Source organism: Podarcis bocagei (genome assembly GCF_964188305.1).
Source record: "Podarcis bocagei genome assembly, chromosome: 7".
Lineage (NCBI taxonomy): Eukaryota > Metazoa > Chordata > Lepidosauria > Squamata > Lacertidae > Podarcis > Podarcis bocagei.
In genome coordinates, this window is record NC_138132.1 from 29,494,174 (window position 1) to 29,518,562 (window position 24,389).

Genomic DNA, 24,389 nt, shown 5'->3' on the forward strand with positions numbered 1-24,389 from the left:
CCGGAATGTTCCTGCGCTGAGGCTGCGTGTGGTCGTGTCTCTGGCTGCTTTTGTTACATACAGAATAGAAAGGCTAGCCCCCTAAATTAGCACTAATGTGAGGTCACTTAATTTAACCCTGATGGGAGGTCTTTTGGAGGGCCGGGGAGGGAAATAATCAGAACAGAAACAATGAGCAGCTAGGCCAAACCCCAAAATGGGCCTGTTGGACAGTTGTTATTTTTGGGTGGGTGTTCAATGTGGACAAAAGTAGACTATTGTCATGGGAGTAAAAAAAATGTAGCTACTTAAAGCAGCTGTGGAAACCTTTTTTTCATCTGCTGAGATGATGATTCTTCAAAACAGGTGCAAGGCCACCTACTGCTCACTGCAGTGTTTATCTTCCTGAGTTTCAGTATGATTATCACAATTTACTGCTCATTTCATTGTAATTTTGCTATCAGATACACACTTGCCTTGCAGTTTTCTGCTGAAAGGCAGCCTGGAAGTTGAGAGATAGAGAGAGCAAGCATCACTGGAAATGCAGACTAAGGGACAAAGTGCTTTTTAATCTTACAGTATATTCTAATCTGAAAACAACTGAAAACTCCCTGTTCCAGAGGCCACGCAATTGTAGCGGCCTACAGCAGTGGGGAAAGGGGCCAGCTAGAGTCAGAAAGTCTAGGTCGAGGGGTTAACAAAATGTGGCCTGAGAGCTTCATTCGGGTGGCCCACATTGTGTCTGTGGATGTGTGGTTGTAGGCGAGAGACAGCAGATCCACTGCAACAAAGTATTCCTTTTGGTCTTTAACTGTATTCTTATTGCTCCGTTTATTTCTTAAATTGCATTTTATTGCAATTTGATTTCTATAAGGATGGCATATAAGAAATAAAAGAAGCAATTAAAATGCAATTTAAAAACCGCACAGCATCTGGCACAGCGCACAGCAATTGCTACAACAAGCCGGAAAATCTTTAAGTTAGTACACCAAGACCCTCAGCAATCTTCAAGTGGTCCAAACGATAACATTCAAAAGTGACCTGAGATGCAGCCAGAGGGCTGGAGGGATGACCTCACTGTGTCTGAAGCTGCTAATGCGTACAAAGCCAAAGAATGAATGCTCAGTAAACAGGTCATTAGGAGGCATCCAGAATTGTTGTTGTTGTTGGCATCCAGCTGTCTTGGGAGACAATGGAGGAGTGCTCCTTTGGGGGCGAAGTCAAACCATTAGAGAGTTGCATCGCCTGCTGTGGCTGTAAAGACCGATACAGGAGAGACATGTTTTGTTGCAGCTGGGGCAGATGAAGGCATCTGGTTGTGCTGCTGTAGATGCGCCATGGCGTTTCTTCACTCTGTGGTCCTCCCAATAGTCATCCCTCCTCTGGTCACTGCTGTGGATGCACAACCTGTTGTGATGGTAAAATACAAGGAGTGAAGAACCAGGTGTCCCAATTTGAGCTCCTTGGTAGAAGGCATGATAGAAATGTGCTGAATAAAATCAAAAGAGGTGCCAGAGCTCAGGTCTGGGTGGAGCCTGGCAACTTGCCTTAGTAACCCAGGCTTAACTGACTGCTGCTCGGGACTGGACTGATTTTCTGTGCTCTTTTATTTTACAAATTGCTTTGATTTTAACGTTGTTACACTTTTCTTGTAAAACTTCTTGCAAACCAGTGCAGTTGCTAATGTGGCAAGGTGAGATCAGGGCCAGAGTAGGACTTTTATAGGCCCTAAACACTGAAAATATTATGGTGCTTCTCCCCCCCCCCCCCAAATGTAATTTAAAATAAAAACTATACTAAAACTATACTCGTATGGAGTGGAGTGTAACAAAGTCTAACAAAGTTCTGCTTTCTCCCATGACAACTACTTTGAGGCTTGTTTTTTGAAGTATGAAATGCTGAATACTTTCCAAAAACAATTTCTCATTTCTGTGTGCGCACCCCTTGCTTTGCTGCTGCCCAAAGTGAGCGTGCTTATTGGTTAACTCAGCACTGGATGGGATATAAGTTCAAGCAATTATAGAGAAATAAATAGGGAGAAGACCTGCCCTTCCTACATCTCAGTGTGCGAGGCAGGAAGCAATTGATTGGCACACTCTGCACATGCTCAGAAGCATCTACTGTGCGTGCTAGCACTTCATATCCATTTTTTAAAAAGAGTTTCAGCCTCACAGGAAAGTGGTGGTGCTAAAGAGATATAGAGGAGAATTAAATACAGGGCAACTTCTGTTTCCTTACATACCTTTCTCTCTCTCTTTCTTGGCTTGCAACAAGAGGAAGGGTTATTCTTTTTCAGAGGGAAAAACATAAACATGTTATTGACCACAGCGAGTAAACATCTTGGGCTATTTTGAAATCGCTAATGATAAAAGGGTGTGTGAACATCCGGCATACTGCACCACAGGGTTGCTCTGAACTCACCAGTGCAATTAAGGCGTCTTTTTTTGGCAAGACCTACAAATTGCCTCCACTGAGTTACATTAAGCAGCATTTCCTCTCTGGAAGGGCTGACAATGATTCAACATTGCCACCAGAGAAGCTCCCAGCACTCAGAGTGGAACTTGCTCTATCAGCCCAAACCTAAAGCGGTGCTTGTCCAAAGGCGACAATCCATGTGTGGGCTTGCAATGGGAAATGGCCCAACAGCGATGCTGCCTTTTTAACTCTCTTGTTGGGAAATCCAAGTTTTCTTAGCATGCCTCCCGTAGCACATTTTCCATGTTCTTCTTAGACTGGTGATTAACGTTGGGACTCGAAAGCCCTCTTTATACTACAAAAGGTATATCGAGTTTCTATCAGTTTCACAGGGCTTATTCCTGGGAATTATAGCAGAGGTGGTTTTAAGGTTGGCGCAACCGGCGCGATGGCACTGGGCGCCGCACTACATGGGAACAATGCTGTAGAATGGAGCAAGAGAGGTGAGGGCATGACTAATTTTAGCATCGCACAGGGGGCTGCTGAAATTTGAGAGCCCCCTAAGGGCTCACCCACACTTTTGCTTGTGCCGTCCTGAAAAAGCACAGGACCTAGTTGTTTTCTGCACTTTTTAGGTCTGGGCCCGAGCAGTTTTAACCTTGCCCTGCTACTTTCGAAAGGAAAACCTGCTCTTTAGCAATTGATTGGAACAAATGGCAATTCGGGGAAACTCTAAATTGCTCTTTGTTCTGATTGAGTGCTAAAGAGTGTTTTTCCGAGGGGATTGGGGAGCAGTGGGGCAAAGGATAATCTCATAGTAAGCATGCATAGGATGTGTAGCTGTGCCCTTTGAATGGAGGGGAGTGGAGGGTGAGCAGGTACCCTGCAGGACAGGTGGGGTGGAGGCTGATGAAGTAAGAGCCAATGACAAGCACCGTCCACTAATTCTGCTTCTGTCTCCATGTTTCTGCTTGCTGAGGTGTACGAGGGCAAATCTGGGTCTTAGGATGAAGCAGACAACCAGGGCCTTCCTTTGGACTGGTTGTTAAGTAAGAAGACAGGCAAGCTTGGATGAATCAAGATGGTGGGGCAGTCCCCGGTTTGTCCCACTGGATTTTCAAGGCTATGGTTTGAAGGCACATGCTGCCACCATCTGATCAGCACTTGTTGAAGCCTACAGGACTGAGTCCGGTCACCCCATGGGCATGGGAGGCTATCAATATTCATCTATATAAAAGAAATATACATATGCACACACTTTACAAGCCCAGAGTGGCTGGGGAATCCCAGCCAGATGGGCGGAGTATAAATAATAAATTATTATTATTATTACTCTGTGAAAATGGATTTTCACTTTTGGGGATGAGTGTGCAGATTTGGAATGCAGTTATCCTTTAGTTTTCACATTTCTCCAAATTTTACGAGACAGTTCATGGCTCAAGAAGTGTATCAAAATGCGTATGATTCAGTGCAAAAAAATATAAATACATATTATGTGAACAAAATGCAAATTTTGGTTTAAAAACAATTAGCAGAATGATAGAGAAATGGGATGGAAGGGACTTTGAATGAACACAGGTGAAACTGCAATGAGCTGGAACCAAACAGATGTGTCCATTTCTCATTCAGGCAAAGGAGTGCAAAGAAACCGGGTTGAATGAAGAACACCTGGCATTTTTAAATGTACCAAAATGTAGTATTATTTTATTAAAATCAAAAGTATTTAAGTAGTAGATAGGTAGCCGTGTTGGTCTGCCATAGTCAAAATAAAAAAATTCCTTCCAGTAGCACCTTAAAGACCAACTAAGTTAGTTCTTGGTATGAGCTTTCGTGTGCATGCACACTTCTTTAAGGCATTAATGACTTCAAGCATATCAGTGTATATTTAGGTTTTTCCTGGTTTGGAAAGACTTATGTCCCCATCACCAAAATACTCATTGATTTATGACTTTTGTATTCCATCCTTTCTCCAAGCCAACTTTGAGGTCCCTCCACAACTACCCAATGAGGCACATCAGGCTAGACTGAGACATAGTGGCTGACTCAATATCCCTTTGTGAGTTTTATGCCTGAGTGAAGTTTTTGAACCGAGGGTGCTTCCAGACAACTTGTTTCTTGAGCATCCATCAAGATATGTTTGTGAGGAGATTAGATGATGTTGCATCAATGTAAATCCCACACTTTCCGGGGCATTTCACCATAATATTCCTTATCGCAAGAAGTCCAATCTTTTGGGGAAGCTGCTAGCTGCAGAAGAGATTCAAATCAGCTCTAATTGTGAAACCTGAGCTTGCTGGTATATGAATGAATCCCATCTGAAAAAAATCAACAGTCTGGAAGTGTCCTCAGTCCAAAGTCCACTTTAGATCCACCTTGGGCCTCTCTGTAATCCTGCCACAAACATTCTAAATATATTTATTATTTCATTTTTTTAAAATCCTACTTTTGCTTCAAGAAGTTCAGGGTAGCGTGATTCCCATTTTATCTGTACAACAAACCGATGAGATAGTTTAGGTTGAGAGAGTGTGCAATTGACCCATCTTAACTTAGTGAACTTCTGTTGTTGTTTAGTTGTTTAGTCGTGTCCGACTCTTTGTGACCCCATGGACCAGAGCACGCCAGGCACTCCTGTCTTCCACTGCCTCCCACAGTTTGGTCAAACTCATGCTGGTAGCTTCAAGAACATTGTCCAACCATCTCGTCCTCTGTCATCCCCTTCTCCTTGTGCCTCCATCTTTCCCAACATCAGGGTCTTTTCCAGGGAGTCTTCTCTTCTCATGAGGTGGCCAAAGTATTGGAGCCTCAGCTTCACGATCTGTCCTTCCAGTGAGCACTCAGGCTGATTTCCTTCAAAATGGATAGGTTTGATCTTCTTGCAGTCCATGGGACTCTCAAGAGTCTCCTCCAGCACCATAATTCAAAAGCATCAATTCTTCAGCGATCAGCCTTCTTGATGGTCCAGCTCTCACTTCCATACATCACTACTGGGAAAACCATAGCTTTAACTATGCGGACCTTTGTTGGCAAGGTGATGTCTCTGCTTTTTAAGATGCTGTCTAGGTTTGTCATTGCTTTTCTCCCAAGAAGCAGACGTCTTTTAATTTCGTGGCTGCTGTCACCATCTGCAGTGATCATGGAGCCCAAGAAAGTAAAATCTCTCACTGCCTCCATTTCTTCCCCTTCTATTTGCCAGGAGGTGATGGGACCAGTGGCCATGATCTTCATTTTTTTGATGTTGAGCTTCAAACCATATTTTGCGCTCTCCTCTTTCACCCTCACTGATTTATTTCCTCCCATGTGCTAGCCACTAGGAGCAAAGTGGGCAAGATAGGTGCATTCATGGTAAACCATTGCAGGAATAGCTAATTGAGTCCCCCTAAGATGTTTTGGGACTACAACTCCTATCAGCCCTATGCAGTATTGACCAATGGCCAGAGATGATGGCAGTTGTAGTCCAACAACATCTGAAAAAGATATCCTTGGGTGTCCCTAGCTTACTGTATTATGTGAACTGGGCCAGTGGATCTATAGATCTGCTCTACGCTAGCTGATGTAATTTGTCGAGAACAAATTAGGCAACACATGACAAAGTGTTTTGAACATTTGAAATGTCTTGTGATGCTTTGGTTCCTAAAAGAAAGGTGGCTGCATAGGAATGTGAAAAATAATGAGTTGAAGGGTCAAAACCCTTCGGGGGGCGGGGGAACCTCAGAAGAAGGAACTATTCTCATGTGCTTAAAAAAACCCACACAAATCAATTATCATAGCGTTGAAGGAAGAACCTCAAAGCAGGATGGAGCAAACTATAATACCTCCAAACTGAGGTGTGGCCACCTCTCAGCACAACTGTGTCTTTTGATGTAAATTACAGGCACTGAAATCTGTGTACTAAATCTTCAGCTCCTTAAAATCCACCAAGTTTACACAGATATCTTTAGGAATAGAAAAATCCATAGCAACAGAAAGTCCCGGCGCTGCTTTTTGCAGTCTTAATGCGCATCATGTACTAACTAGGGGATTGTTCTGCTTCCGAAAGACTCAGCACAAAGGCAAACATAAGAATGAGCAGCTCAGCACTCAGTTTATTTTATGCAACCCCTGAACACGTTATGATTATTTCTAATTGCTCCTAATACGTTTTTACAAAATTGTCGTATTTATTATTGTTCACTTGGTATGTTGTGAGCCACTTTGACCAATATTGTAGAAAAGTGGCAAATAAATAAACATGATGGCAATGATTCTAGATGCATAACATCCAACCTTTTAAGGTCAAAATCCAGGATGCGTGGCTTCTGGGGCACACTCCTGGGCAAGTCACACGTCCAGTGCCATGATGTTGCTCTCCCCCAAAAAGTGCTTTTTGGGGGGTGAGAGCGCAACGCACAATTACGGCACCCAAAATGTCTGCTGCAATGTCTCACCCAAAAAATGGGATGTCCTGGGTTTTTCCCAGGACACTTGGTGGGTATGTAAATGTAAATTCCTAGCTCTCAAATGTGACCGAAGGCACTTTATTTAAAGTCACAGGCTTTGAATGTCCCAAACCAGCTCTGCAAACTAACCATGGTTCACTTTCTGACGACAAACCACAATGTGAAGCTGTAGTCATAGCTGTCAACGTTTTCCTTTTTTTAAGGGAAATTCCCTTATTCCGAATAGGATTCCTCACAAGAAAAGGGAAAAGTTGACAGCTATGGCTGTACTTAGGGTGGGAGGCATCGTACCAAAGGCAGATTGCCTTTCCTCAGAGCTGGGAGGGTTCCCTCTAGTGATTTTGCAGCCATTATTCACTCTCTCCTGCATGGCAGGAGTATCAATAGAGGCCCTGAGGCCCTGGAATAACGACTTACTTTCCTCTAGGGTAGAGCACAGAGGAAAGAAACACCATGATGCATCTGTAACGGGGAAACCTGATGCCTGTAACTCTCCTGCTATGTACTGAGTTGAATAGGATCCAAATTGCAGCAGTCTGATTGGTCCTAGAACGATAGGATTCAGAATGCAGCAGTCTGATTGGTCCTAGAACAATAGGATCCAAATCGCAGCAGTCTGATTGGTCCGCAGAAGCCACCCAACCCAACTCCAGGTGGAAGCGAATCCACAACCTGATTGGCCTACAGGAGAATCCCGGAACTAGCCAATCACGTGGGGCCCATTATGTAAATAATGTATGTAAAGCAGACATTTTGGGGGAACTTCGATTCCTCACACTATGAGCTGAATAAAGAGCATGAAATCCACGCTCGACTCCGAGTATATTTCATCTCCAATGGACTGACTTTACTCCGATGGCACACTCTTCCATTGTTCCTCGAGATAGACAGATGCCAACAAGGATATATGGCCTACCAGACCTTCTTCAGTCTTATAATTCTGCTTCTTACTCAGAGGCGTAGCTAGAGAGCAGTGCCCCAGGAAAGCTACACTTGTTGCTCTGTCCTACCTACAGGCCCTGAACTGTCTCATGTGAACAGGCCCCCAGGAAAAAACAGAGGATGTTGTCCCACAGCCCCCGTGGACAACTATTTCCCCCATCACGACTCCATTCCAACCATCCTTGGACTGTGACAAAGCATTTCCTGATTGCCAACCAAACTGTTGCAACTTGAACCCAATTACCCTATTGTTCTTCCCTCCATGGTTCTGGTAAACAGCAGTTCTTCGCCTCTTAAGATATATTTCAACTGCTGTCACCTTCTCCCCACCAGCCCCCCGGGCACAAATCTTCTCTGCATGTGACATGCGGCCATCAGCATTTCCTCATGTGCCATGTGCTCCAAACCGTAGCTGGAAATGAATGCGTTTTGGGTTTATTAAAATCACACTTACATTTCATTTTTATTTTTAAAATCATCAACCTGGTTTGTGAGCAAGCGTGAATGCTCAGGTAAAATAAAACGACATTCACTCACATTCTGAGGTAATATTTTACAACGAGAACCTGAGTGGTAAAACAGGAAATCGTGGAACATTTCAAATATTTGTGAATTTTCTTTTGCGCTCTGAATATTAGCTAGTGTGGGGCAAATTGTTCAGCCAACAATGGTTGATAACCACAAGAATGATAGCATAGTTACCCCTCACCCAAAGCCAAAGCAGATCGTTCTGTAAACAGTTTTACTGCCAGCAAGGAAAAAATATTAACAGGGTAATTCCTTCACATGTACATAGTACAGTTTAAAGGCCTGGATGGAGCTAAGAACCCAAGGGACGTAGAATCATATGATAAACTTATACCAGAAAGGGAATTTTTTCAAAGACACAAAAAATGAGAGACCAGTTTCTGAACGCAATCCCCTCTTGTTGGCTTGTAGGCAGGTGCCTAAAGCATCTTGTGTATCTTTTGAACATCTTTCCCCATCATCTACAGTTCCCAGGAGGATGGAGTAAGAAGGGGCAATAAACAACAACCCTTATTTATCGCTAAACCACATCCTTGTAGCTTTTCCGAGATGAAAATATGCCTGTATTGCCTCAGGCACCTGCATGAATCTGTTGATCATGGAGACTGTATGTAGGGCAGCTGGCGACACCCTTCTCCTTCTCCGCTGCTGAATGTCCTCCTCTGTCCCTATCTCATCATGGAAATAAGGGCTGGGAACACTGCAAACCTCCAAGGCGAGAGGGCGAGACAGGAAGGATTTATATGCATGGGATGCATATAGTTTTGTCATTTCTCTCTCAAAGCCACACACACACACACACACACACACACACACACAGAGAGAGAGAGAGAGAGAGAGAGAGAGAGAGAGAGAGAGAGCATCTGAAATTGCTTAGTGTGTTCATGTGTGACATTTTTTCTGCTTCCATTTTCCATCTCTTTTGCCATTTTTGAGTTATTAACTGTACTATGCAATATTTCCCCCCCTTGATTGATCCAGAAAGCTCAACCACCACCACAAACCATTTACATCATGGGTGATCGGAAGCAATACAGTGGTACCTTGGTTTAAGAACTTAATTCGTTCTTGAGATCTGTTCTTAACCTGAAACTGTTCTTAACCTGAAGCACCACTTTAGCTAATGGGGCCTCCTGCTGCTGCTGCGCCACCGGAGCATGATTTCTGTTCTCATCCTGAAGCAAAGTTCTTAACCTGAGGTACTATTTCTGGGTTAGCGTAGTCTGTAACCTGAAGCGTATGTAACCTGAAGCGTCTGTAACCCAAGGTACCACTGTATCTCATTACACCACCACCTTTTGCACAACATCACCTTGAATATAATGGCATGTATGTAGGTACTTATATAATAATCTATTCCAAACAGTGTACACCCCACCTTTTAATTATTTATTTGCTTGTTGCATTTATATCCTGCCTTTCTTCCAACGAGCTGAAGGTAGCACCTGCCACCTTTTCTTCTCACAACAACCCTGCGAAGTAGGGCAGGTTGAAAGAGATGGTGACTAGACCAAGGTCACCCCAATGAGCTGTGTGGGCATTTGAACTGGAGTCTCAGCAGTCCTAGTCCAGCACTCTAACCAATACCCCACACCAATTCTACCACATCACGTTTGGGCTGTGTGTACACACTCCTGTTTACTGTGTAACCAGTGTGCTCCCACTGCTGGTTTGGGAAGCGGGGTACATACAACATTCGCCACAATCCATCTCTATCCTCCTCTTTCTTATGCAATGCTACATTTTCTCCCCAAACCAGCTTTGATCTGACCTGGGAACTTTGTGCTTCAACCCACATACATACTGCTTTGAAATACACCTTTCCTGCAGTGGGTGGTTCTACAAGGATGACATCAGCATAGGCATGTACTGTAGATGAGCGTCCCACTTGCAGTGTGGACACAGAAAAATATACATAAAGGTGGGCATGCCCGGGTAAACAAATGGCTGTGTATCTGCAGAGGACACCTGGATGAAGATGACATCTGGGTGGTTGGAGGGGTGGGGAAACCAGCTCGTTGGGTGAAGACATCCCTGCCCCATCTCCACCCACTGCTGTGGACACATACAGCAGCGACTCAGATGCACATCAAAACCACGATAACATGTACAATGGCACACCAATGCGCTTTGAAGCAAATAAAAAAAGAATGACCTCACTGCATTCAAAGCTGGTAATGTGTGCGTGGCCTTGCTCTACAATAATTTGCAATTTTATAATAATTCAAGCAGCTAACGTGTGGGGGAACACAAATGGGTGAAATCTCAGAACACGGAGCTTGCATATTTAGAGCCACAGTAATAATAATAATAATAATAATAATTTATTATTTATACCCCGCCCATCTGGCTGGGTTTCCCAGCCACTCTGGGCGGCTTCCAACTGAATATTAAAAACAGTACAGCTTCAAACATTAAAAACTTCCCTAAAGAGGGCTGCCTTCAGATGCCTTTTAAAAGTAAAATAGTTGTCTATTGCCTTGACATCTGCTGGGAGGGCATTCCACAGGGAAGGTGCCACTACCGAGAAGGCCCTCTGCCTGGTTCCCTGTAACCTTACTTCTCGCAATGAGGGAACCGCCAGAAGGCCCTCGGTGCTGGATCTCAGTGTCGGATTTGCACTAGGGAAATCTTCCACAGGATTCAAAACCCTGCTCAGCCATGGAACTTGCTGGCTTCCATATGACCTGTTTGCAAAGAGATCAGATGACATCTATATAATGGGCGTCCATTCTGATCTGTTTGCAGGGAAGTTAGATGATGTTGCATCCAAGCCAGTGCTATTCCACACTTGCCAGTGCGTTTTCCCATCAATTCCTTCATTGCGAAAAGTCTGGTCTTTTGGGGAAGTGGGTCTTTTGCGCAAGTCCTCCCAATCAACTATAATTGTGCAAGCTGAATTTGCCTGTATGCGATTCGATCTCAGCAAAAAAAAAAATGGCAACTGTCTGGAAGCGCCCTGGGTGAGCTTCAGTCAGTCACTAACTGGCAGCTTAATGTGCCACCTCACAGGGTCGTTGTGAGGATAGAATGGAGGGGTCACCTTGCACACAGTCCTGGATGCATTGGAAGACAGGTTGGCTTAAAATGTAATCAATAATCATATTGATACACTGTACACTTTAGCTACTGGGGCCTCCTGCTGCCACCACGCCACCGGAGCACGATTTCTGTTCTCATCCTGAAGCAACGTTCTTTTTTTTAAAAAAAAAGATTTTTATTAGTTTTACAAAGAATTTTTAAAACAATACAAACATATAAAAAGACATACAAACATGTATAGTTTCATACCCTTTTTTTCATAAACCTTGTTTCTCAGACTCCCCCATACCTCCCCCTTCTGTATCCCAATGTCCAAAGTTTTTCAGCAACTTCTAAATAGTTCTGTGAAACCTCTGTCCTCTTAAACTTTCCTTCATTCTAATCTTATATCGCTGTAGCCCTTTCTTTCCCAAAACCTCGACATTCTAACATTCATGCAGTTTATAATAGTCCTTAAGGTAGACTTTAAACTTCTTCCATTCTTCTTCCGCCGTCTCCTTCCCCTGATCACGGATTCTGCCAGTCATCTCAGCCAATGTCATGTAGTCCATCACTTTCATCTGCCATTCTTCCAGGGTGGGTAGATCTTGTGTCCTGAAGCAACGTTCTTAACCCGAGGTACTATTTCTGGGTTAGTGGAGTCTGTAACCTGAAGCGTATGTAACCTGAAGCGTATGTAACCCGAGGTACCACTGTACAAGGAAGCACACTGGTTGGCATGGCCCATAAATTCAGGGTCCAGGGCACAGCCAGTGTTATATTAATATATTCCTCTTGAATATTCAAAACATTGAAAACTATTCCCACAACATTTCCTCCTTTTTTGAAGAAGTTGTTGCCACCGGTTAACTGAGCCAGGACCCAGTCCCAAATTCCTGAGACATTAAGAATAATATCAAATAAAGCACCCCTGAGAATATGCAGAGTGTATTTTATTCAATAATGAGTAACCCCAACATTCTCCACAGATTTGGGATCAAGGTTTCCAGGCCCATTCCAGCACCCCCTCCTTTTTACAAATTACCTATTAGTGAAAGTTGGAGGTTGAAAGAATATCCGAGAGATGTAATAACCTGACTTACACTGAGTCAGTCCATTGGGCCATAGAGCGCAGTATTTTCTACACTGACTGGCAGCAACACATTAGGATTTCGGAAGGGGGACATTCCTACCCCTATTGGAGATGCTGGGGATTGAACCTGGGACCTTCTGCATGCAAAGCAGATGCTCTACCACTGAGCCACGGCCCTTCTGGCCCTCTGGGGTGGGGGGCAGGTTGGTTCTTCTCTTTAAAAACAGGATTTGTTTCCCTATGTTTCCAAGAGCTGTGGGCAAACAGAAGACGAGAAGGAACTCCTCCTATGAAAGAAACAGAAGGGGTGTGTCCTAATGGATTTGGTTCCATTTGAAATGAGATTGCTTTAAATAACCTCCCTCGCCCAGGCCTTCCGATCTGTGACCAATCCTGAAACATTGGCCCAAACATGACACATCACAGTACCTGCTACAACTGATGACAGGTGGACTTCCTCAGGTAGCCAGGCAGGCTGGGGCTTGTTGTTCTGGGTGGGGCTCCTTCCACCTCTCCTTTCAGAGCTGCCTGAATGTCGTCACAGCATGTCAAAACCAAGACCAATAAGGCTGAGAAGGGCCAGGGGAAAAAAGATAAAAGGAAAGAGTAGTACAGTGGTACCTCGGGTTAAGTATTTAATTCGTTCAGGAGGTCCGTTCTTAACCTGAAACTGTTCTTAACCTGAAGCACCACTTTAGCTAATGGGGCCTCCTGCTGCCGCCACGCCGCCAGAGCACGATTTCTGTTCTCATCCTGAAGCAAAGTTCTTAACCTGAAGCACTATTTCTGGGTTAGCAGCGTATGTAACCTGAAGTGTATGTAACCTGAAGCGTATGTAACCTGAGGTACCACTGTATACATTCCATCACTAGTAGTATACTGTACATTTGAAGCTCATGGCTTCCTCTCCCAAAGAATCCTGGGAACTATAGTTTACCCCCCCCCCAGCTACAATTCTTAGCACGCTTAACAAACAGCAGTTCCTAGGATTCCTTGGGGGAAGCCATGTGCTTTAAATGTATGGTGTGTGTGTGTGGGTGTGGGTGTGGGTGTGTGTGACAATGTATACATCCATTATTGTGGATGCTGCCATAGATTTAATGCACATCCAATGCTCATTTAAAGCACAAACATGATTTCCATCAAAGAATCATGGGAACTGTAGTTTGTTAAGAATGCTGGGAATGACACCTACATGAGGGGGAAACTGCAGTTCCCAAGATTGGGGGGGGGTCATGTTTGTACATTGCATATGCTTTAAAAATATGGTGCAGATCTGCTCTCAATCTGCTCTCAATGAGCAAGCGACGCTTTTCATGGCAGCTAGTTAAACATGATCATCTGATCACATAATCTTCTGGTTCTGCTGCTTTTTATTTCTGTGATTATGTTGGCTTAGTGCTAAGTTTTATTGTGCTTTATTGCTTTTAATTGCCTTGAGGTCATTTGTAGCAAAAGGCCAGGTGTAACATAGCAATCTTATGTATGCCTTCTCAGAAGTAAAGTGGTACCTCGGGTTACAAACACCTTTGGGTTACAGACTCCGCTAACCCGGAAGTAGTACCTCGGGTTAAGAACTTTACCTCAGGATGAGAACAGAAATCGCAAGGCAGTGGCGTGGTGGAAGTGGGAGGCCCCATTAGCTAAAGTGGTACCTCAGGTTAAGAACGGTTTCAGGTTAAGAACGGACCTCAGGAACGAATTAAGTTCATAACCAGAGGTACCACTGTAAGTCCCACCAAGATCAATGAGACTACTGCCAGGTAAGTGTGTACAGGATGGCAGGTTGGATGCTATAAATGACTAAAATAAAAAGTTTTCAGCTCTGTGTTTTCGGTGGCTGTGGCCTGGCACTGCCTGCTATCATGCCTTGGACCCCTCATCCTGTACCTCTAACTTCTCCCTCCAGGACTTGCCATGTGCCACCCCATCTTACGTAACATAAGAAGAGCTCTGCTGGAGCAGGTTGTCAGACCTTGGTGCAATGACAAACTCTGCTTGCCCTGGATGAGCACAGGTGGGGTGTCAATATTTTTGAGGTGGCGAAAGGCACCCATATAGTGAACAAACCATAACCTTGGTTCCTAGCTGGTCTAAACTCTCTGTACTGGAGAAGTGTGACAAGCCACAGTTTTCTTAGGGCTGTCCTTTCCCCTAGCAAATTTCCTTTGTTTTGCAAGGAGTAGAAGTACCCATTATCTTCCACCTGCGTCACTGAGGCACTGGAGGGACTCTTGGCTTTTTTGCACAATAGTGCCCGAAAGGGACCCAGCTGAAGGGGAGGGGGGTCACGGTGGAAGGGGTGAAATTACGGGCACACGCGGAGTTCGTCCGTGACACCCTGTGGAATCCGCAGCCGCAGGAGGATCACTCCGCCAAGAGAAGCAACAAACATGTCTCAAGTTTTACAAAACGGGCTGGAAAGTTTTTTACAACCGCAAAACAACCATTGTATAAGAGAGATCAAAGGCGAGGTTAAGAGCTGAAGGAGGCAACCTAAGCTGCTGCCATGGGGCATGTGCTGGCAGCCTACAGGCACAAAGAAGGAATGCTTCACTCGTGCCCGGCCATTACTCAACTGCCTCAGTTGATCCTGATGGGATTTAAGCTTCTTCACTAACATCTCTGGTGTTGCTTTGGCTGATGTTGCAAGCCAACCGTTGGGTAGAAAGGAGTCCACCAAGGGCCTCTCTTCAGGGGGATCTGAGGTGTTAATTTGGGGATCCAGTCATGGTGTTGTACCCCACCCCAATCTCCAAGCGGTACAGTGGTACCTGGGGTTTCATACGCTTCAGGTTACAGACTCCGCTAACCCAGAAATATTACTTCGGGTTAAGAACTTTGCTTCAGGATGAGCAACCCAGAACCGCAGCCTTGGATTTAAACAGAAGTCAAGCATTGCTTTGTCTCTCTGTCTTCCACTAGCTCGCTGCTTTTCCTTTGGCCCACATCACTGCCAACTCTGCTCTCAACTCTCGCTTTGTCCTTCTAACCATTCGCTAGTTGAGGGAGTCCAAATCTTGGGGGAGCCATCTCCCCCATTTGCCATCTCACACAGAGCTGTTTCCCCCTTAATGGCCCAAGCCACAAGCAATCACCTCACCAGGCTTATATTTTAATACTTGCTGGATCCAGGGGTTAGAATAAGAGTCTCAGAATACAGCCTATTTAACTCCATAATTCTTTAGTTTTTTCCATAGTGGATAGTGAGGTAGAACCTGAACTGCAGCGGAACAGAAACAGTGCTGATTAGTGACAATTCATACAACTTAATCCCTCATTCAGCATTTAACAGAATTTGGTTATTTCAGTAAGATAAACTTAATGATGTTGCGTCTTCCCCTCCCTTCTCACTTTTCTTTTCAGCTATTGCATACGGCTATCTTCCGCCCACTGTATAAAAACGCTACATGTTTTATTGTACAAATATGCTATCCGTTAGTTTATCTATTTCTAATAAACATATGGTTTATTTATTTCCTTTTTAAACCTTATTTTTGAGTATTTTCCCCCAAAGATGCTATATTTCCACATGTAAATCAAAATGTTTTTGATACTGCAGTTTCTTCAATATAAATAACAAAATTATTTAGGGGAAAAATGAAAGAGCACTGACTGCCCTGAATCCAGGTTAGGACAGAAGTTGTTGCCTCCTTACACTCCTACCCAATCTTTATGATACCAATCCTAATCTACCTGGGTCCTGCAATCACGCTTCACATTTGCTCAGCAGCAGCCCAGGAGAAGAGGCCACAGTTCACCCTCATAGATCACTATCACCCTTCCATTTAAGTGACCTTTGGACAAACCCCCTTTCAGCTCTGGTGATTATGGACACTGCAGGGTGTGTAAAAGGGGGGGGGGTCCCTTAAGGAAATAACTGTGTGTGTAAGGAAGGTGTTCATGAACAACAAGTAAATGCTTCTCAACTTAAAAACAGCTGTTCTTCAATATGCTTGTTTCTGGATAGTAATAAAGAAGGCTGATCGCCGAAGAATTGATGCTTTTGAATTATGGTGCTGGAGGAGACTCTTGAGAGTCCCATGGACTGCAAGAAGATCTAACCTATCCATTCTTAAGGAAATCAGCCCTGAGTGCTCACTGGAAGGACAGATCCTGAAGCTGAGGCTCCAATATTTTGGCCACCTCATGAGAAGAGAAGACTCCCTGGAAAAGACCCTGATGTTGGGAAAGATGGAGGGCACAAGGAGAAGGGGACGACAGAGGACGAGATGGTTGGACAGTGTTCTCGAGGCTACCAGCATGAGTTTGACCAAACTGTGGGAGGCAGTGGAAGACAGGAGTGCCTGGCGTGTTCTGGTCCATAGGGTCACGAAGAGTCGGACACGACTAAACGATTAAACAACAACAACAACAGTCCAGTAGACACTAAAAGGTACATAAACATTGGGGCTTGGTAGCAGGGTTCCCCGAAGAGCTAATGACTTCACATCTTTGAAGACCCTGCACACCATGAGCTATTTGTACAAGGCCAGCCAGCAGTGGAGGCAGGGCATAGCCAATGATAACCTTATCCTTCATGAACCTGCCAAATCCTCTTTCAAAGCCATCCAAGTTTTTGGCCGCCACCACATCTTCTGGAAGCCAAGTCCGTATTTTATCTATGTGCTGCTCTGCTGCCTGCAAGACCAAGCCTAGTGCCCTGCCAGTCCCACCAGCGGCAACCAAGTGAGCAGCCGTTCTTTAGCGTTCAATGGAAGGCCTGTAAATGAGGTCAAAGGAGAGTGAGACAAACACTCTGGCCCCAACCTGTTATTAGGTAGTAATAATCAGTAAATAGGACCAAGGCAGACCTGAGGCTATCCGGTCGCTGCCCAATCAGGCCACTCGATGGAGCCCAAGGAAAGTACAGAGATTAACAAACAACTTAATTAAAACCAATCTAGTAATTAAAATGAGAACAAGTTGTTTGTCTTTGCAGCCACCTTTTTTGTCTTTTTTTTGCAAAAGTAATCTGCATAGAGGAGGAAGCAGGAGTTTCATTGCATAAAATGTTAATGCTGTTGCTGCTGTTTGGCATGACTGTATATATTACATTGCACTGGGATTATTACCCTGTCTTGGAGGTGACTGCAGGATATTGGCTGTGGGGCATCGTCAAGGACAACGCCCATACCTTCCTGGGTGCTCTCAGAGGCTGTTGCAAATTTATTTTTGAAAAGGAAAGAAAAGAGGCCAATTACCGAGCAAACACATTATAATTGTAATCCATTTATTCAAAAAAACATTTGCATTCCAATTCCCCATGCGCTTGAGGCGGCGTGGATTGATTAAAGAAATAAAACAATCAACCTAAATTAGACTGTGTGCCTGTAGACGTACAGTGGGAAATTGCACCGTGTGGGAGCGGAGCGCTTTGTGGCGGCTCTGGAGCATGACAGGAGCAGGAAGAAGGGAAAATGGGCAGGGCCAGAAGCTGCTCACATACCCTCCAACATTTCTCCGATGGAAATAGGGACGTCCCATTACTATTTATACCCCACACATTTTACTGGGTTGCTCCAGCCACTCTGGGCAGCTTCCAACATATATAATAATAAAACATTAAACATTTAAAAAAACCACTTCCCTATACAGTGGTACCTCGGGTTACATACGCTTCAGGTTACATACACTTCAGGTTACAGACTCCGCTAACCCAGAAATAGTACCTCAGGTTAAGAACTTTGCTTCAGGATGAGAACAGAAATTGTGCTCCGGCGGTGCAGCAGCAGGAAGAGGCCCCATTAGCTAAAGTGGTGCTTCAGGTTAAGAACAGTTTCAGGTTAAGAACGGACCTCCGGAACGAATTAAGTACTTAACCCGAGGTACCACTGTACAGGATTGCCTTCAGATGACTCGGGGGTTGGATAACTCCATACCCTCCAACATTTCTCCAATGAAAATAGGGATGGCTTCTCTAAATCACGGACGTCCCTGGAAAATAGGTACACTTGGAGGGTCTGTGCTCACCCAAACTCTGGTGGCGGGGTGGGGGGCGCAACCGAAGCAGCCCCCCTCAAAAGGCAGATTCCTAAATTTCCAAGAGGCAAAGTGGTGCTGGGGATACAGGGATAGGCAGAAGAAGACGGGATCTGGAACTAGGAAGAAGTGGAGCAGTGTAAGAGGGGGAAAGCAAGATGCAAAACTGCAGGCCAGGGATTGGGAAGCACCTATAATGAAATTAGGCAAAGATTAATAGTGGGATGAGGAGGAGATTAATTCTTGTGAAATGGTTAATAAAGTCCAGTTACTAAATAAATGTATTTCTAAAACATACGCACACACATATATATGCATATAATGGTGACTGTGCCACAACGATGAAATAATAATAATAATAATAATAATAATAATAATAATAATAATAATAATAATTTATTATTTATGCCCTGCCCATCTGGCTGGGGTTCCCCAGCCACTCTGGGCGGCTTCCAATAAAATATTAAAATACAATCATTAATCAAATATTAAAAGCTTCCCTAAATAGGGCTGCCTTCAGATGTCTTCTAAAAGTCCGATAGTTGTTTATTTCTTTGACATCTCATGGGAGGATGTTCCACAGGGCGGGTGCCACTACTGAGAAGGCCCTCTGCCTGGTTCCCTGTAACTTTGCTTCTCGCAATGGGGGAACCGCCAGAAGGCCATCGGTGCTGGACCTTAGTGTCTGGGCAGAAAGATGGAGGTGGAGACACTCCTTCAGGTATACTGGGCCGAGGCCGTTAAGGGCTTTAAAGGTCAGCACCAACACTTTGAATTGCAAAGATACGTTTGCCCCAAACCTTGAAATCCTGAAAATGAAGGCTGTTTTTACAAGAGATGTCTTTCAGAAAACATGTCAGACGCGTTTCAGTTTGCAAAGTCTTCTTCAGTGGCATATAGTTGAAAAAGAGTATCTCCTTGTGCCTTGGGCTCACAGGGCAATATCACAGTGTGATATCTTATGCTGCTGCAGACTTTTGTAGTTTAAGATAATTAGTTCTTCTGCAGCTACAGCAGTTTCCAAGCCCCAACAACTCTGGAGTCCTCACTCTGCGCTGCTCTCATGCCTGAATTAATTAATTAATGCCAGCATAATTCTGGTCAGGGCACACCTTAGGGGATCAGTAGATTTGTTTTATATTTTAGCAGCATTGCTTACTAATTTCTCCTCCCAGGGCTCTTCCTGTGACAGTCACTCTTCTCGTTGGTCTAGTTCATTCTCTCTCTCTCTCCTCTGCTTTTACTAGGGGTGGGATTCTGGGTGGCTGGTTGAGATTCTATTGTTGTTGTTCTCCTACCTTAATGTTGAAAGGAGGCCCTAGAGATGGGATGGGAGTGGATTACATCAGATAAAAAGGATTAAATTGTCATTGCTGGAATTAAGAGCTACACTAAGTTGCTGTGGGGAGAAAGAAAAAAACAGAGCCAGAGAAGGAGGGAGAAAGGATTGGTGAGGAATTATATTTTCCAATGAATTATTTTCCCACAAGGAAAGGGTGTTGAAAAGGGCCATTGAAAATGGGGCAGCAACGACTCTTGTGGGAGGATGAACCAAATGAGAAACTTCCCCCATGGAGAAGTCCATTATTGGTTCATGATTGGCTAAACTGGGCCTGAGGATGGCATTTTCTGAAAATTTCCACATGGATCTTTTCCCTAATTCCTGTCTTACTCCTCAATCTCTATGAGCTTTTGCTGGTTCTGCTCAAAATATATGTATCATATTATGCACATGTAGATGCCAAGTTTCCTAAAGTAATGCGCATATGAGCAGATACATACAACATCTAACTCTTGAAATACTTAAAGGTAAAGGGACCCCTGACCATTAGGTCCAGTCGTGGCCGACTCTGGGTTTGCGACACTCATCTCGCTTTATTGGCCGAGGGAGCTGGCGTACAGCTTCCGGTTCATGTGGCCAGCATGACTAAGCCGCTTCTGGCGAACCAGAGCGGCGCACGGAAACATCGTTTACCTTCCCGCCGGAGCAGTACCTATTTATCTACTTGCACTTTGACGTGCTTTCAAACTGCTAGGTTGGCAGGAGTAGGGACCAAGCAATGGGGGCTCACCCCGTCGCGGGGATTCGAACCGCCAACCTTCTGATCAGCAAGTCCTAGGCTCTCTGGTTTAACCCACAGCGCCACCCGCGTCCCTTAAAATACTTACATATTGTAAAATTACACTGCAGAACTATAGTAACACATGGGGCTTGGCTCTTTTATATGTAATATATGCAATTTCCCCCTCCTGTATAATTTTGCATAAAATTATGTTTTTTATCAAAAAGAGAGAGAAAGAAATAGCAACCATGAGTAGCTAGGACAGAAGTGGCCACTTGGTGTAAGAGGCAGTCTGATACAGACAGCGTTTGAACTGCTAATATAATGTTTTTAACCTGTTTAAAACTGATAACCCCTTCTTCCCTAATAGGAGCCACTTCGCACCTTTTAATTTTATTTACTTATTTAACAATATTTATATATCACTTAATTAAAAGAAGCTCTAAGCCGTTTCCATGAAACGTAAGAAAATGTTTGTTCCTCGCAAGTGGCATGAGAGATCTACGAGTCCTGGCTATGAGACAGCCTATATGACTGGCTCTTGAAGCTGGTTGCTATCGTGATCATAAACACCGTCGGCGGTATAAAGGGAACTGGACTTCTCTGCACAAAGATGCCCAAGGCTCTTAGTTGCCGGCATCTTCCTGCTTGTGCCAAAGTGACTCACACATGGGACTGCGCTGTTGCCTAATTACATCTGAGCAGGTTATGTGTTGTGTGTGCAGCAGAGGGGTGGAGTGGGGGCGGGAATGGGAGTGGGAGTGGGAGGATGTAACAAGGGCATCTCCCTGTCTGCAGGGGTGGAATGGTTTGGCCCTTCCCAAGTCGACCTGACATGGGGCATCTTTGCATCATTCCCACAACGTCTTACAAGTCTCCCCAACACCATCATGTCAGCTGATCCACACTGGCTTTGACTGATGGACTTTGGTGGCATTGTTAATGGTGCTGTGGGCATTCCTGCCCCTTTTATGCTATCTAGGGCTTTAATAGAGTAGCATGTGTACATATAGGGGCTCTCCAGATGTCTTTTTTTATTTTGCATCTATGATGATTTGTGCCCGTGACGGTGTCAGAGTGGTCATACACCATAGCTGTCAACTTTTCCCTTTTCTTGCGAGGAATCCTATTCGGAATAAGGGAATTTCCCTTTAAAAAAGGGGACAGCTATGTCATACACAGTCCTGTTTTCAATACTGTTTGCATCTGCAAAAGTGCTGGGTGCGGGGGAAGGGAGAGAGATATTGCTTCCTTTCCAATCTGTGCATCTCTCATTGCTTCCTGCTGAAATCCTGTAACTTTTTATACCACAAATATTCCAGTTTTCTTTCTTTCTTTCTTCTTGTCCTGCTTGTTTTATTGCAAGAGTCCCCCTCCAGAGGGCAATAATGCAATAACATTGGGAAAGCATCACAGAGAACTAATAAAGGGGAATGGTATGTGGGTGGTCCAGTATAAATTCACCACTTCTTGCATCAATGAGCGGTTGCAGAATATACTGAGGGTGGGGAGAACTCAGCCTGGGGGCCCTCATGGGATATGGCAGTGAATGTAGAGGTGAGGTATTTCCCTTCCTTGACACAGAGCATATCAGAGTACAGGTTGATCTGCCCATTACTTCATTAAATTTACTGAAGTTATTGAAACAAATTCGCAAGAACAGGCCACCTGAAGCACACATGAAAACCACCCACCCACTTTTTGAGCCTATTAGTTTGTTATTCACATTTTACAATCTTTGCAGCACTCAATACAGATACATTGGTACCTCAGGTTAAGTACTTAATTCATTCTGGAGGTCTGTACTTAACCTGAAACTGTTTTTAACCTGAAGCACCACTTTAGCTAATGGGGCCTCCTGCTGCTGCCGCGCCGCCAGAGCACGATTTCTGTTCTCATCCTGAAACAATGTTCTTAACCTGAAGCACTATTTCTAGGTTAGCGGAGTCTGTAACCTGAAGCGTATGTAACCTGAAGTGTATATAACCTGAGGTACCACTGTAATGGTCCTTATCTCACGGCTTTAATTTAGCAGCAACAGCAAAACTTCAATATTTGGTGGCTGTCCAGCCATTTTGGTCAGACGAAAACACCCAGTAGGAACTCTGACAGAGATTTAGAGAAAGAACAGCAAAACATATAATTACTATGATCACGCACCCAGGTAGGAGTCAAAAGTCAGCCTGGTCTGGCATGCGCCAGGGACCCACATCTCTGCAAAGATCTCATTGACAAGAGCCCCCTGCTCCTGCTCCTCCTCTTCACCACTGCAATCTGCTTGCTTGTTCACAACATGTCCCACACCCTGGTCCAGATGGCAGTGCAGGTGAGGAGGAGGACTAGGAGATGCTGCTGCCTGCTTGCTCATTGGTTCTCTTCCTGGCCAGCAAGCAGGTGACAGCAATGATGAGACAGAGGAGGAGGAGGGGGAGCTAGCGATCATGGCAGTGAGGAGGTAGTAGCTGAGGGCATGGAGCTGGCCCTGCACCCACTTCCCCCAACCCATAAAGCAAGGGTGACTGAAGTCTAGTCCTCCAGATGTTGCTAGACTACAACTCCCATCATTCTTGACCCATGGCCATGCTGATTGGGGCTGATGGGAGTCAGAGTCCATCCAACAACATCTGGAGGACCACAGATTAACCACTCTTGCTTTATAGGTTGAGAGAAGTGAATGCAGAAACAGCTCCAGGTCCCACTTTTATTGCACTGTGTTGCAAGAGAGCCTCCCCACACACCCTGGTCAACAACGCAGGAACATTGGGGAAGCACTGCAGAGCAAGTGGTAAAGGGAAATGATGTGCAGATGGCCCAGAATAAACCCACCATGGATGCGCTATGATTGTGTCGATGGCATGTTGCAGAATCACACTGACAAGAAAACCCCCCAGCAGTTGGAGGGGCTGTCAGAGAATGGAACTGGAATTGGAATATAGGGAAATGATGATATGTAAAGCTTGTATGTTAGTTAAAGCTATGGTTTTCCCAGTAGTGATGTATGGAAGTGAGAGCTGGACCATAAAGAAGGCTGATCGCCAAAGAATTGATGCTTTTGAATTATGGTGCTGGAGGAGACTCTTGAGAGTCCCATGGACTGCAAGAAGATCAAACCTATCCATTCTGAAGGAAATCAGCCCTGAGTGCTCACTGGAAGGACAGATCCTGAAGCTGAGGCTCCAATACTTTGGCCACCTCATGAGAAGAGAAGACTCCCTGGAAAAGACCCTGATGTTGGGAAAGATGGAGGGCACAAGGAGAAGGGGACGACAGAGGATGAGATGGTTGGACAGTGTTCTCGAAGCTACCAATATGAGTTTGCGGGAGGCAGTGGAAGACAGGAGTGCCTGGCATGCTCTGGTCCATGGGGTCACGAAGAGTCGGACATGACTAAACGACTAGACAACAACAACAAAGCTCGTATGCTCGTGGTTGGCCCCAGTGTGTTATGTCCTCCTTACTCAACGCTGCAACCCAAATGAAGATCTGAGTGAGTAAGCATCTGGCTCACAGTTATTGCATGCATGCAAATAAGCTCTGATATCAATCCCCCCTCCTACTCCACACAGACTCTGATTGCCAAAACAGCCTTCTGCCAATCAAGATACGAGCAATTTGGTTGTGACTCACAAGTTATCTTCCCATTCAAGATTAGAGGTGGAAGGTTGCTCAACTCCAGTTTTAGCTCACCATTTCAGCCACTGTGCAAAAGATGATGTTTCGTATCAAGGTGTGGCCTTGGAGATAACCCCAGTACATTTGAACGTCCTAGTTCTGAAATCTGTTTGCTCAGGAAAGGAAGCGGGGATGCCACTGGAACGCCACTCGTGGCACAGCCCCTCCTCTGCACACAGAAGGTCTCAGGTTCAACCTATGGCACCTCCAGGCCGGGCTCAGAGAGGACCCCAAACGGAAATACTGAGCTGCTGCCAG

General features: G+C 44.8%; 1 long non-coding RNA gene across 1 annotated transcript; it reads right to left on the minus strand.

The window, feature by feature from the left end:
* Positions 1 to 569: 569 nt before the first annotated feature.
* LOC308592563 lies at positions 570 to 24,389 on the minus strand. The gene is made up of 3 exons (XR_014010554.1): positions 24,147 to 24,389; positions 12,844 to 12,983; positions 570 to 1,386 (listed from the first exon to the last, which is right to left on the minus strand). It is a non-coding gene; the product is annotated as an uncharacterized lncRNA (long non-coding RNA).